Source organism: Ipomoea nil, unplaced genomic scaffold (genome assembly GCF_001879475.1).
Source record: "Ipomoea nil cultivar Tokyo-kokei standard unplaced genomic scaffold, Asagao_1.1 scaffold0482, whole genome shotgun sequence".
Taxonomy (NCBI): domain Eukaryota; kingdom Viridiplantae; phylum Streptophyta; class Magnoliopsida; order Solanales; family Convolvulaceae; genus Ipomoea; species Ipomoea nil.
Window position 1 is genome coordinate 3393725 of NW_017616910.1, and position 13927 is coordinate 3407651.

The following is a 13927-nucleotide window of genomic DNA, read 5'->3' on the forward strand; positions in this document are numbered from 1 at the left end:
ACTGACTCTTTTCATCACTTTTCGCCCCGGGAACCAAAGTGGAACCCGAAACCATGCTTAGACACTTTACAACGTAATTAACGGCAACACGTAGACAATTAACGGATCAAATACGAGAAACGAACGACACTTATCCTATCATGCTTTTCTAACATAATCAACTCCCAAACATGCGATTTCCCACCCGATAATCCAAGAATCAAAGCATACGGTGCAACCTAGGGTTCTAATCACTTTTATGTTAACAAGAATACGATTCGTCTTCTAATTGCAAGATTCGGTAGGAACAACACATAATCATCAAGGATACCAATTAATCATCAAGAACATCATAATCGTCAAACACATAATCATCAAGAATACCAATTAATCATCAAGAACATCATAATTATCAAGAAACTCCCAATATCAAGATTATCAAGATTCCCCATGGAATCATCAAATCAACATCAATAATAATCACCATAATTTCGCCATTCACAATAATATGGGGGAAACCCTAAGGGGAATTCATAACTATGAAAATAGGTTTTGTTGAGACATGGGTTACCTCTTAGCCTTAATTAATTCCTTGGCTATGAAGGGTCTTTCTTTAAGCTTTCTTGATTTCTTGATTTCTCCTAAGGGAATTCTTGGAACTCTTTGGGTGGTGAGAGATTATTGTGGTGGGAATTCTAGGTGCCTCCTAAGTTCCCTATTTATATATTTAAAACTCCTAATTAGGGCCTGAATGGTATGGGTTTACTAATTCTATTCCTTATAGGACTCAGGGACTTGCTTTAGGGATAAGGGTCCATGATCCACATTGGACCATATTAATTAAAGCGGATCCTAATCACAATCTGAATAGTAAAAGGCCTACTTCCTTTATTCCTAATAGATAACTAGGTCTAGGATTCCTAATTAGGATCTGAATAGTAAAAGGTTTACTTTCTTTATTCCTAATAGGCTTAAGCCTCTAATTTAGGCAAGGGTCCACGGTTCATGGTGGACCCTATTAATTAATTAAAGGGGAACTTAACATAATTAAATCATATTTAATTATTATTAGCGGGATTAATTAAATAATTAATCCAGGATTAAAGGCCGTAACACGGGGTGTTACAATAACAATCTTGGCCCGGGTGCACCTTCCCACACCTACAACAACCTACCGACTTAGCTTGAACCTGAGGCTCCATCCTAACTGGTCCTTGAGAAGAAGATGACACAACTCTAGCCGGAAAACTCGGTCGGGGCTTCTTGAAGGCAGAAGAACCTCCACTCTCAACTCTCTTCCTAGCCAACTCAAGCGAACTCTTCTGAAGCTGCTGAACACGAAACAGATCTGCGGCACACAGATACGCATCCTTGATTGAACTGGGCCTACTCACCGTCAACGCTTTTCGTGCCTCATAATTCAGACCGGCAACGAAATGCTCAACCTTGGCAAGCTCTGTAGGCACCAACATCCTCGCGAAGCGCGCCAGCTCTAAGAACTTCTTGTGGTACTCAACCACATATAGAGGTCCTTGCGGCAGATGAAGGAACTCATCAAACATGGCGGCTCGCATATGCGCTGGGTAGAACCTTTCGCGCATTCTGTCCTTGAGCGCGGTCCAATCAAACCCAGGCTCTTCAAGGAAGGTCGGACTCTCGTGAACCCACCACAGATCAGCTTCTTGGCAGAAGTAAAACGTTGCCAGTTCTACTCTTCTCTCTTCGAGACAGCCCACCACGGTGAAAATCTTATCAAACACCCGTAGCCACTCTTCAAGGACTACAGGGTCTTCATCGCCAGCGAAGGATGGCGGCCGATGACCTGACACTAAACGACTTACATCGCGATGCCCAGCAGGAGGCGGAGGCGGAGGCGGCACAGCTTGATTGTTGTTCAATAGAGCTTCATGAGCGGCTGCATTGTCTGTGTCAGCTGATGGAGATTCTGAGCGAGCTGCTCGTTGGTCGGGGTCTCTGGGGTGCGAGCGCGGGGACGAGGAGGCATCGCAAACTTCTACAACAACAACGAGATTACCAAAAAGCAAACAAGCAATACAGAAAGCAGCACACATCTCACCGCGCAACCTAGAGTCCTAAGCCTAACACTTAGCTTCTTAAGGTCGCTAAGAGGTCTCAAAACACACTTAACCACTTAGAAAGTCTAGACTTAACTCATCCTAGGCTCTGATACCAACTGTAACACCCCCCAAAACCAAGGCCCAATTGAAGCCCTAACACAAGCAGATTAACAACAAAACTAGCACAGCGGAAGATAAACGCAAACTGGATAAAAGAAATCTAAAAAGGGGTGTTATGCCACGTATACCACACTAGGTAACGCTAAGGCAACAATCTGCAAGTGTATAACACTATCTCAATACATCAATCTAAAACAGTCTAAGAACATTGGCGCACAGGCCACAAAAAAAAAACCACAGTCTAAAGGAGAAGGTACTAAGCTACCAGGCTCTAGACATCGCGCTCGTCTAAACATCACCTGAAAGGTACAAAGATAAACATTGGGACGACGCCCGGTCAGCGAATAATGCTGGTAACCCACCAATACCGTTAAGTATCATATACATAGGTATATATAAGATATAAAAACCATTTTTGAAACGGAATACATAAGTATATAAGTTAAAAGCCAAGATCAAAAGACAACACAAGACTCATCACTCATAAGGATAACACCGGGAACACATCCCAAACCACAAAGGTTAACCACACACTAGGATAAAGACTCACCCAACGGCAACACATACCAAACAACACGAGCCTCCGTGACTACACACGTCACGAGAGAAGATTACACAATGCCGGCTTTACAAGCCCTCGCAACATCACCCATCGCGAGTTGGTATGCCTTCCTTATGCCCTGTTCCAACCTTATGGCTACCCCCAACCTTGTACCTTCAAGCCAACCATTACCTCCAGGATCCTCTGTACAGCCAAGTCCAACCTTATTCCGCCGGGACCGTCGCCCCCCACCTATAACCACCAACGAACCACCACCAATCACAGCAACATATGCCCGGATAACACATGTTATCCCCCAAATCACGTGGACCCATCACTCAGGCCACAACTCCATAATCACGTCATGACCACCAAGAGGACCGCTGCAATACCTTGGTGACTAGTGTCCTATACCACTAATCGTGCAATCCAGGTAGAGCCACACACGCACCACAACTCACACGAGAATCAATCAACGGATTGGAATGAAGGTATGAAACACACTCAATCAAGGAACAGGTCACAGCCCAATAACAACAACGATGAATAACACAAGTTATCATCAACCAAACGGAAGGTACAAACCACACACACGCTAGTATTAAGACAATGAACTAGCATGCTTAACAACGGGGAAACTCAAGATAGTTCCGAGGAACACACAAGACACCTCTTGGTTCAACGAAACACAATGTTGAACACTTAGCACGATTCAAGACACCAGAGTACTACATGGATACCTACCATATAGTTCTAGACCTACGAAACATCAAGAAGACGCTCAAGTAGTTCCACAAAAGAACATCGGGAAGCCAAAAGATCAAATACCGAGACAAACAAATCACGGGGAACAAATCCCAAATGACCATCGTGTTCCCCGCGGGTGGACCCATGGGTAGTGCCCCACCCGTGGTCCCGCCCACGGGAACACCTCCCCACAGGCCTATCTACCCGCGGGTAGGTCGGAGGGTGGTGCCCCGCCCGCCGTTCAACCCGCGGGAACATCCCTGTTCCACAACAAATCCCTTCGGGGATTTTCTTCTCCAAACTCAAATTCAAGTCCAAAACATGCCAAATCTCACCCAACACAAAAAAATGACTTGAATAATGGAAAATGCCAAGCAATGGCACAATGGAACCCTAAACACAAGCTCTAGATATGCAATATCACAAGATAAATGCATAAACCCTCACATTTCATAGCAAAGAACAAGTAGAATCCAAGAAATCACATATAGGTAAGCAAAATAGGTTTTGTAGAGCATGGGTTACCTCTTGAAGACCAAAAGACTTCTATTATGCCACAACAAGCTCTCCACAAAGCTCACTAGCCAAACCCACTTCAAGGTCAAACCAAAAGATCATAAAGATCCTACCTTTAAGAAAACGACAACTAAGATGGAACCAAAAAGACTAGACAAGCTTAGATCTTACCCTCCTAGATGCCCAAATAGGTGAAAGGTTGAATCTTTGAAGCAAAACTTGGAATCTTGACAAGGGTCTTAACTTGGCTTGAAGAACAAGCTACTCTTCTTTTCTAGAGAGAAGGTAGAGATATTTTCTAGGAATTGTAAGGGATGAAAAGAAGAAGTCTTCTAGGTTTAGGTTACAATACTAACTCTTGGTGAAAAGACAAGGATACCCTTACTAACCCTTATAAAGTGTAAGGAACAAAGGGAACTCCCTTCAAAGCACAAGGTACAACACAACTTAAAGATTGACAAGTCAAATACTAGTCCTTGAGTATTAAAAATCAGGATTTTAGGAATCAATCCCTCAAAAGAATTAGAATTAATTACTCAATTAATTCATGGATTGGAGTGTGGATTTTTGAGGTGTCACACATCAACCCAAGTATGTTGATTAAGCATTGTAGAAAGTGCAACAAGACAAGGCATAACTCAAGAACATGTCCTGAAAATAGGAGTAGAAGACAACACAGGTAATGAGTTCTTCTGCTATTGTTGTGGCTTTAATGAATACCTTACATTAATCTCTTTAATTTATTGTCATGTACGTTAATCCAAAGAGAAAGAATACAAAGAAGAAAATTGTTGTGCCACCTACTGCTGTGCTACCTTCTGCTATGCCACCTACTACTGTGCCACCTTCTACTATACCACCTACTGTTGTGCCACATTTTGTTGTGCCACCTTCTACTGCTGCTCCTGCTCAAGGATCAGAAGGGGTGATAAAGGAAATTCAACATTTCTAGAATGAAGCAGAAAGGGTAGCCTCTTTGTTTGACATTCACATTGGAGTACAAGCTCAGCCTGAATAGATAATTACTCAGCCAAAGTTTGGAGTTAACACCACTCAGCAAGAACAACAACCTTTGTCTCAGCCTAAAGAAATGACAACCTTTAAACCTCCTCCCAAAAGGTCTAGATTAGGGTTGAAGACCTCTAAAGTGGCAACCACTTCAAATCATCCCAGGACAAGATCTAGAACATCTCTAAGATGCAAATTCACTAACACCAAGGACACCCCTCTCAATCGGGATTGAAAAATGTTAGCATCTGGGCAATTTATGCAACTATTATGTATTTTTGGCTTTGTTGACAGTTTATGCTACTTATGTACAGACAAATATGTATTTTTTTTGTCTGACTTTGTACTTATGGGTGTAGGTCACAGTTTGTGCTACTGTGGCCATAATGTCATGTAATTTTGGCCAGTATATGGGCATAAGTATGGACATAATGTCATGTATTTTGGGTATGAATTGTGCTACTCTCACATAATGTTTTGTAATGTATTTGGTTTTAATCTATTTGGTCAAAATTTTCAAAGTTGTTGTCTTCATTGTAGCCATAACCTAGTTCTAATAAGGCATAAGCCAACAACCAAAAACCAATAAACAAAACCAAAGAAAACAATAAGGCATAAAACATACTCCATTACCAACATCTTCCATTGCCAAACAAAACTATTTCATTTGCAATACAAATCTATCTTATGGGAACATATAAACATTCTTGCCTACCCCTACCCTCTCATTCTTCCTTATAGTATTTATAACATACAGAATTAATACTGCAAACATGGCAACTACAAGAACCATCTTTATGGTGTACAGTTTCCAATCATATGCATATCTTTCTTTTTAGAATCTTGCCCTCTTGGTAGACTACTCAGCTTCGATTTTAACATCACCATTTCTTCTTCATATTTGTTAATTTTCCTCAACAACCCGGGTATAATCCTCTTTGACCTAGGCAGGGCCGGATTTGGGGCTGTGCAAGCTGGGCTACAGCACAGGGCCCCAAATTTTTGAGGGCCCAATACCTTAATACCTAGTTAAGAAATTTATAAAAAATGATTATTAATTGTAAAATACCCGATCAATTTTCTCCAACATTAATTAAAATTTAATAACGTAATTAATTGAGCAATCAATAATGTTGTTTCCCGATGTTCTTCGTCTTCTTTAACGATTGACAGAGAATTGAGAGGATTTCAATTCATCTTAATCTTCTTTGACAGTAGTTCGTCCAAACTGAAAGTCTGAAACTCTAGTACTCCACAGTCCACGAACGCACGAGCGGAAATACAGAACAATTTTGAGTTGTTCACGGTCCACAACTCCACAACTCCTGAAACTGCAAAAGTGCAAATGTAACCTTATTGGACTATGTCACTATGTCATATCCACATTTTAGTATTTTACTATGTTATTTCATACATGATACATCCAAATAAGAACAACTTTAATTTAATCATCCTCTGAGCATATTCAATTCAAACTTCTTTTTTTTTTTTTTTTTTTGCTGGATGATTCAATTCAAGTTCCATAGGCAGTAGGCAGTAGCTAGTAGCAAACCAAGAAAATAAACAAAAAACAAGGACTTTTCGATCAGGTTGTTTCAATCATTTTTCACTTTAAATTTTTAATTTTATATGTCATATGTGTAATGTGTTTGCTCCTTGCCTATTTGTTAGAGTATTTTTATTTGATAACTTTGATTTCAATTGCTAAATCTGTGAATTGGATATTTGCATATTATGGCTCCTGGCATTAGAAAACATGAATCTGGTTATGAAAAATGTAAAAAAAATAAAAAAAAATGAAGAGTTACAATGATTACAAAGAGGAGCATTAGATAAGTTTGTAATAAAACACCACAAGTTTCTTCTGAAAATACAAATGTTGGTGTTGATATTGACAATGAAAACAATGTGGATAATCATCATGATGCTAATGTTGAAAACGGTGATAATGTGTATATTGATATTGACAATATTGATCAAGTAGAGAATGAAAATATAAATGATTCACCCAACAATGATGATGATGCTTTATATGAAAGTAAAGAAACTAACAATAGTGATGTTGGCCAAGATTATTCGTGTGAAAATTTTCCTTTGCTTGATATTTTTTATCCAAGAAATTGGGGTGGACTTGATTCGAAAATGATAGATTTATTAGTAATCAAGGGACCTAAGAGAGATAATTCTATTGTAAAAGGTCCTAAAGATAAGTTTTCTAGGCGATTTACTGCAAATTTGTATACTAGGGTCTTATCAAATGCAGAAAGATGTGATAGGGAATGACTAGTTTACTCAAAAGAGCTTGATAGAGTTTTTTGTTTTTGTTGCAAAATCTTTAAAAATGGTATTGGTAGAGGTCAATTAACAAATGAAGGTTTCAATAATTGGGCTCATATTGGTGAAAGACTTCAAGAACATGAGACATGTGTGGAGCATATTAAAAATATGACGACTTGGTATGATTTGCGTCAAAGGTTTAAGAAAAATCAAACCATTGACAAAGTCGCTCAAGAATTAATTAAGACGGAGAAAGATCATTGGAAAAGAGTTTTGTTAAGGATTATTTCTTTTGTTAAGTTTCTTGGCACATGTAATTTAGCCTTTCGTGGTACTAATGAGAAATTGTATCAAAATGGCAATGGAAACTTTTTAGGCTTAGTTGAAATGGTGGCTAAATTTGACCATATTATCCAAAAACATGTTAGGCGTATTAAAAATGAAGAAATTTACTTTCATTTCTTGGTCTTAGCATTCAAAATGAACTAATATCTTTGCTTGCTTCCTCGATGAAATCTGAAATATTAAAAAAAAAACAAGCAAAATACTTTTCTGTAATACTAGATTGTACTCCTGATATCAGCCACAATGAATAAATGTCATTAATAATAAGATAAATAATAAGATATGTGGATGTCTCTACACATCAAGTTAATATTGATGAGTCTTTTTTAGGATTTTTGAATGTGAATGATTCAACTAGACTAGGTCTTTTTAGTACTTTGCAAAATGAATTGCACCTTCTTGATCTTAATAGTTTTTATATACATGGACAATTTTATGATAATGGGTCAAATATGAAGGGCAAACATCAAGGTGTGCAAAAAATACTTTTAGATGAAAATCCTAGAGCTTTTTATACTCCATGTGGTTGCCATAGTCTTAATTTAGTTTTATGTGATATGGCAAATGCTTGTAGTAAAGCCAAATGAGTTTTTGGAGTTATACAACGCATATATACAATTTTTGCAAAATCTACCAAGAGATGGGGTATTTTGAAAGATAATGTACATGGTTTAACTCTTAAGTCATTGTCTGAGTCGTGTTGAGAGTGTCTAAGGCATAAGATTTCAAACGGTAGAAATACGAGAGGCGTTACTCCAAGTTGCAGATGTTGATGGTGATTCCTCAGTAAGAAGTGAAGCTAAATCTTTAGCAACAAATGAACTTGGTGATTTTAAATTTTTGGTAGCTATAGTAATATGGTTCGATATATTGTATCGTATTAATTTTGTTAGCAAGTACTTGCAATCCAAAGACATGCTTACTGATGTTGCTTTCAAAAAAAATTGAGGAATTGATTTCTGTTTTTGAGAAATATAGAGAAAGTGGTTTTAATGATGCATTGGATTCTGCTAAGGAAATTGCTATTAAAATGGATATAGACCCTGTTTTTCCTAAGAGACATGAAATCCGTAGAAAAAAAACAATTCGATGAAAATTAAAATGCATCATTAGAAGTTTCATTATTGCAGAAGATTCATTTAGAGTTAACTATTTTTTTTCATTGTTGATCAAGCCGTTGTTTCTCTTAAAAGTAGGTTTGAGCAATTTCAAGAGTATGAGAAAATATTTGGTTTCTTGTTTAATTCTGACAGGTTAAGTTCTTTAGATGATTTGAGTTTGAAGTCTTCCTGTAGTCGTCTTGAAAATTCTCTTAAGCATAATGGACATTCAGATATTAATGGAGATGAGTTGTATGTGGAGTTAAAAATAAAAAGAGAGTTGTATGTTAATAATGAAAAACTAGGACCCATTGAAATTTTGAAAGATTTGGAATTGTTTGATTGTTATCCTAATGCAGTTATTGCATACAGAATTTTATTAACTATTCCTGTTACTGTTGCATCTACAGAGAGAAGTTTTTCCAAGTTGAAATTGTTGAAGACCTACTTACGCTCTACAATGTCACAAGAAAGGCTTAGTGGATTAGCAATGATATATGTTGAAAATGACCTTTTGGATAAAGTAGATTATGAAGAGTTCATTGATGAATTTGCATTAAAGAATGCTAGAAGGACATCTGTTTTTTTTTTAAAAGATCTCTAGTTTGCATTATGTTAGAATTTTATTTATAATAAACAGAGTTGTTTGAATTTTTCTTCTTTATATTGAAAAATAATATATAAATAAAAATCATATATTTTACGATATTGGTTTTAAATATTGAGCTTATACTTTTGATAGGGACCGTAGGGCCTCATTTATTTAGGAGCATGGGGCCACAAAAAACTAAAAAAACTGTTGCGCAGCAAGAAAGGGAAACTAGAGAGTAGTGGAATTAAGGGTAAGGAAGAAACTAGTATCTGCTTTTTTTTTTATTTTTTTATTTTTTATTTCCAATCAACTTTAGGAGAGAGATGAACATGGTTTATATACAAGAGGTCTAACAGCTTAGCTACTGGACTTAACTACTGCTAACCACTATTACAAGAAGCTAACAACCCATAACAGAAAGAGTAACTATCATAACTGCCTGGTATTTGCTAGTTGATGGATAGAGCATTGCTGCTGAGCTTTGTATCTTCTGAGAGCCCCCCGCAAGCTGGATTTTATAGGTTAAACAATCCCAGCATGGAAACATATTTGAAGAAAGAATTTGGACAGTGAGCTTTAGTTAGAACATCTGCCAATTGATTTTCTGAGGTGACATGAAATAGCTTGATGATCCCCTTGTGTAGATTCTCTCTAACAAGGTGGCAATCTATCTCTATATGCTTGGTTCTTTCATGGTAGACAGGATTTTCAGCAATGGCTATTGCAGACTTGCTGTCACAGTAGATAACTGTAGGAATATTAGGATGCATACCAAATTCATCATGTAAATAAATCAACCATTGAACTTCACATGTAGTTGCTAATAAAGCTCTATATTCTGCCTCTGAGGAGGATCTAGATATGGTTAGTTGTTTCTTGGACTTCCAAGATACCCGAGCTTCACCTAGAAAGATGCAAAAGCTAGTAACATACTTTCTAGAATCAACACAAGCACCCCAATTAGAATCAGAGAAAACCTTTAACTGAATATCAGAACCAGCTGGAAAGAAAAGGCCTTGCCCAGGGGCTTGCTTGAGATATCTTAACACCCTGTGAGCTACCTGCAAGTGTAGATGTGTAGGTTTATCTAGAAACTGAGATAACTGTTGTGTGGCAAAGCTTATGTCAGGCCTTATGATGTTTAGATACAAAAGCTTTCCAATAAGTATTCTATACTGAGTATTATCATCAAGAAGATCTCCTTCATTTCTGCTCAACTTGTGAGAAGGAACTGTGGGGCTATGCACAGCCTTGGATCTCCATGGAGGAAAGCATTGTTCACATCCATTTGATGTAAATGCCACTCTTTTGCTGCTGCTACTACTAATAAGGTCCTAATGGTGGTCATCTTGGCCACTGGACCGAAGGTTTCTAGGTAGTCAATCCCAGGAGTTTGTGTGTAGCCATTTGCCACTAGTCTTGCCTTGTACCTCTCAACAGTACCATCTGCTTTGTATTTGATTTTGTACACCCATCTACACCCAATAGGTTTCTTGGTTGGTGTAAAATCAACCATTTCCCAGGTATTATTACTTTTCAAAGAAACAATTTCATTTTCCATTGCCTTCCTCCAACATTCATGTTTCACAACTTCCTTCTAGCTTTTTGGTTCAGTCTGGCAATCAATATTCATCACAAAGGAATGAAAAGAGGTTGAGCGTTTTGTGTAGTTCACTACCTTAGAGACATCATGAGGAGATGATCTAGCTATGGAACTGTGACATAAATAATCCTCCAAGTAAGTTGGGAGGTTCCTTTGCCTAGTAGATATCCTGATAGCTGGTTGTGGGGGTTCTACTGGAGAAAAGCTGACTGTCTGATCAGATTCTTCTGCTGTTTGTCCAGCTGCCTCATGAATAGAAGGACTATGGAATAATGATGTTGGACCATGACTTCTGTCAGTGTCCCTGTCAATGTGAGGAGGGCCCTGTGAGTCATCAGATACCCCTGTTGATACATCAGTTGGTAAAATAACTTGAGAAAATTCCTTTTCTGAATTAGCACCATAATGAAAAGGGAATGAGTCCTCATAAAATATCACATCTCTTGATAGAAAAATCAATCTTGAATGCAAATCATACAGCTTATATCCCTTAGTGCCATTAGCATATCCCATAAAAATACACTTCTTAGCTCTAGCATCAAATTTTGACTTTGGTCCTACTGTAGCAGCAAAGGTCAGGCATCCAAAAACTTTCAAATGTTGATATTGAGGAACCCTGTTGAGCAAGACCTGATAAGGGATTTTATTATCAATGGCAGTAGATGGCAACCTATTTATGATGTAAGATGCATGTAATATACATTCTCCCCAGACAAACTCTGGTAGATTTGCTTGGAAGCTTAATTCCCTAGCAATGGATAGAAGGTGACCATGTTTCCTTTCAACCCTACTGTTCCGCTGAGGGGTGTGGGTACAAGATGATTGATGCATTATCCCTTTTTGGATGAAAAAATGGACATATCAAACTCAAGGACATTATCTGACCTTATACCCTTGACACATGATCCAAACTGAACTTCCACCATTTTGCAGAACCCCACAATCAGACTTCTAACCTAAGATTTCTTCTTCATCAAGTGTATCCATACTGCCTTACTATGGTCATCAACTATTGTAAGAAAGTAATGGTGACCATAGATGGTAGCAGTCTTATAAGGCCCCCAAATGTCCATGTGTAAGAGATCAAAGCAAGCATCTGAAATAGAGTTACTAGAATGGAATGGAAGCCTTTTCTGTTTGGCAAAGTGACAACAATCACAAACTAAATTCTTATTCATTTGAATTGTAGAATCCAACTCATGCAACAACTGAATCTTAGAGAGTGAAGCATGCCTTAATCTAGCATGCCACAAGCTACATTTATTCAACTTTGAAACAATGCTATTTACATATTATGAAATAGTAGGAAAAGTTAGATGATGCAGCCCATTCTGAAGTTCAGCTACTCCAATCTTCTTGCCATGGATATCACCCTGTATGATACACTGATTAGTGTGCAATTTCATGGTGCAATTGGAGTCTTTGATGAGAGCTCCTAAAGATATTAAGTTGTACTGAAAACCAGGGACATATAGGACATTGTGCAGAATGAGATCATTAGAAAGATGTACAGAACTAGTGTAGGTTATATCAACTTGATGTCCATTAGGCAAACCAACATGCACGTTTTGGACACCACTTTGATTTGTCAATAGATTCAGTCTACAAACAACATGATGAGTGGCACCACTATCTAATATCCACTCATTATCCCTGAATTTTGTTAGATTAAAAGATGGTTTTGTACCATCAGTTTGGCCTCCTGGCATGATGTTGGCAGTAAAGGTGTTAGCATATACTTCATGATTTAATTGATCCAGGGGCGTGTTTAAGGATCCTCTCTCAAAAGACTTTTGTGCTTGCATAAATTCCAGGAATATCTTGAAGTCATTCTGAGTGAAAGAAACTTCATCACCATGAGCTGAGTGCTGGGGTATTGAAGGTCTCTGAGTATGGTTGACAGACCCTTGACTTCTTGATTTATGCTTCCATCCGGGAGGGTACCCATGTTTTTTATAGCACTTATCCTCTGTGTGCCCTGTGAATCCACAAAAGGTACACAAGGGCTTCTTGTTACCTCCTGCAAATTTCTTGAAGTTCTGCTGTTGGTTATTACCAGTCCTGGTCATTAAGACACTGCTTGTGGCACCAACTTCTCCTGCTTGATATAAGTGGCTACCAATTCCATTGGTGCTAATATGAAATTGTCTTTCTTGTTGTGCTATCATTGAGTAGGAATCACATACATCCGGCAAGGGTCTCATAAGCATGATTTGATTCCTAGCACCTGTAAAACTATCATTTAATCCAATAAGAAATATAGACAGCTTGTCCTTCTCATCTTGTTCATTTACTTCATCAATCTTGTAATTTTGCATTTCCTCAAATTAAGATTATTATAGATAATCGACTGATGTATTGTACTGACTGATTTAGAGAGGTGAATTGTCAGTTAGTTCGATAGATCGCATATTCGTTTGTGAAGAGAATAAACTAAAGCAGGTAATAAAACAACACTTACGATGTTTACCCAGTTCGATACAGTGTGTATCTACATCTGGGGGACGATCACTGAGGCGTCCAATCCACTAACTCATAATCCAATGTACAAAGGTAGAGAAACAATAATCTCACCCAAGTTCCCCACACAAGGTACGTACCCAGTCTACAAAGGTTTAGTGGATTGTTGAAGTCGGAGATCCACGCTTGCAGAAGTCCAATGAAATCCCTTCAATTGGAGAGCTAACTCTGATGTAGTCCGCTTCAATGACGCAATCCAATGTTGTTCCCACAACAATGTGATCTTCGCATCCTTTTGTTTAAGCAACGATAGTTCTTCTCAAGTTCTTCATCATAATCACCAAGAACTAATTGTCTTGAGAAGAGGCATGATAATCAAATATATATCCTTTGTATAGCAAGGAGTGTTCCTGTCTTCTTAAAATCGTAACCCTAACTCATGACCGAATGAGGGTACTTATACTTCCATAGTAAGAACACTCTCGAAAAATATCTTTGATTGTAGATGGGCGGACGATTTGTGAAGAATGCAATCTTAAAGATTCGGTCCATACCTTCCAA

General features: G+C 38.0%; 1 long non-coding RNA gene across 1 annotated transcript; it reads right to left on the reverse strand.

Annotated features, from left to right (window-relative positions):
* Window positions 1–605: 605 nt before the first annotated feature.
* Window positions 606–9183, reverse strand: LOC109173602. Its single transcript, XR_002052929.1, has 3 exons — window positions 9120–9183; window positions 3487–3498; window positions 606–617 (listed from the first exon to the last, which is right to left on the reverse strand). It is a non-coding gene; the product is annotated as an uncharacterized LOC109173602 (long non-coding RNA).
* Between the last annotated feature and the right edge of the window lie 4744 nt (window positions 9184–13927).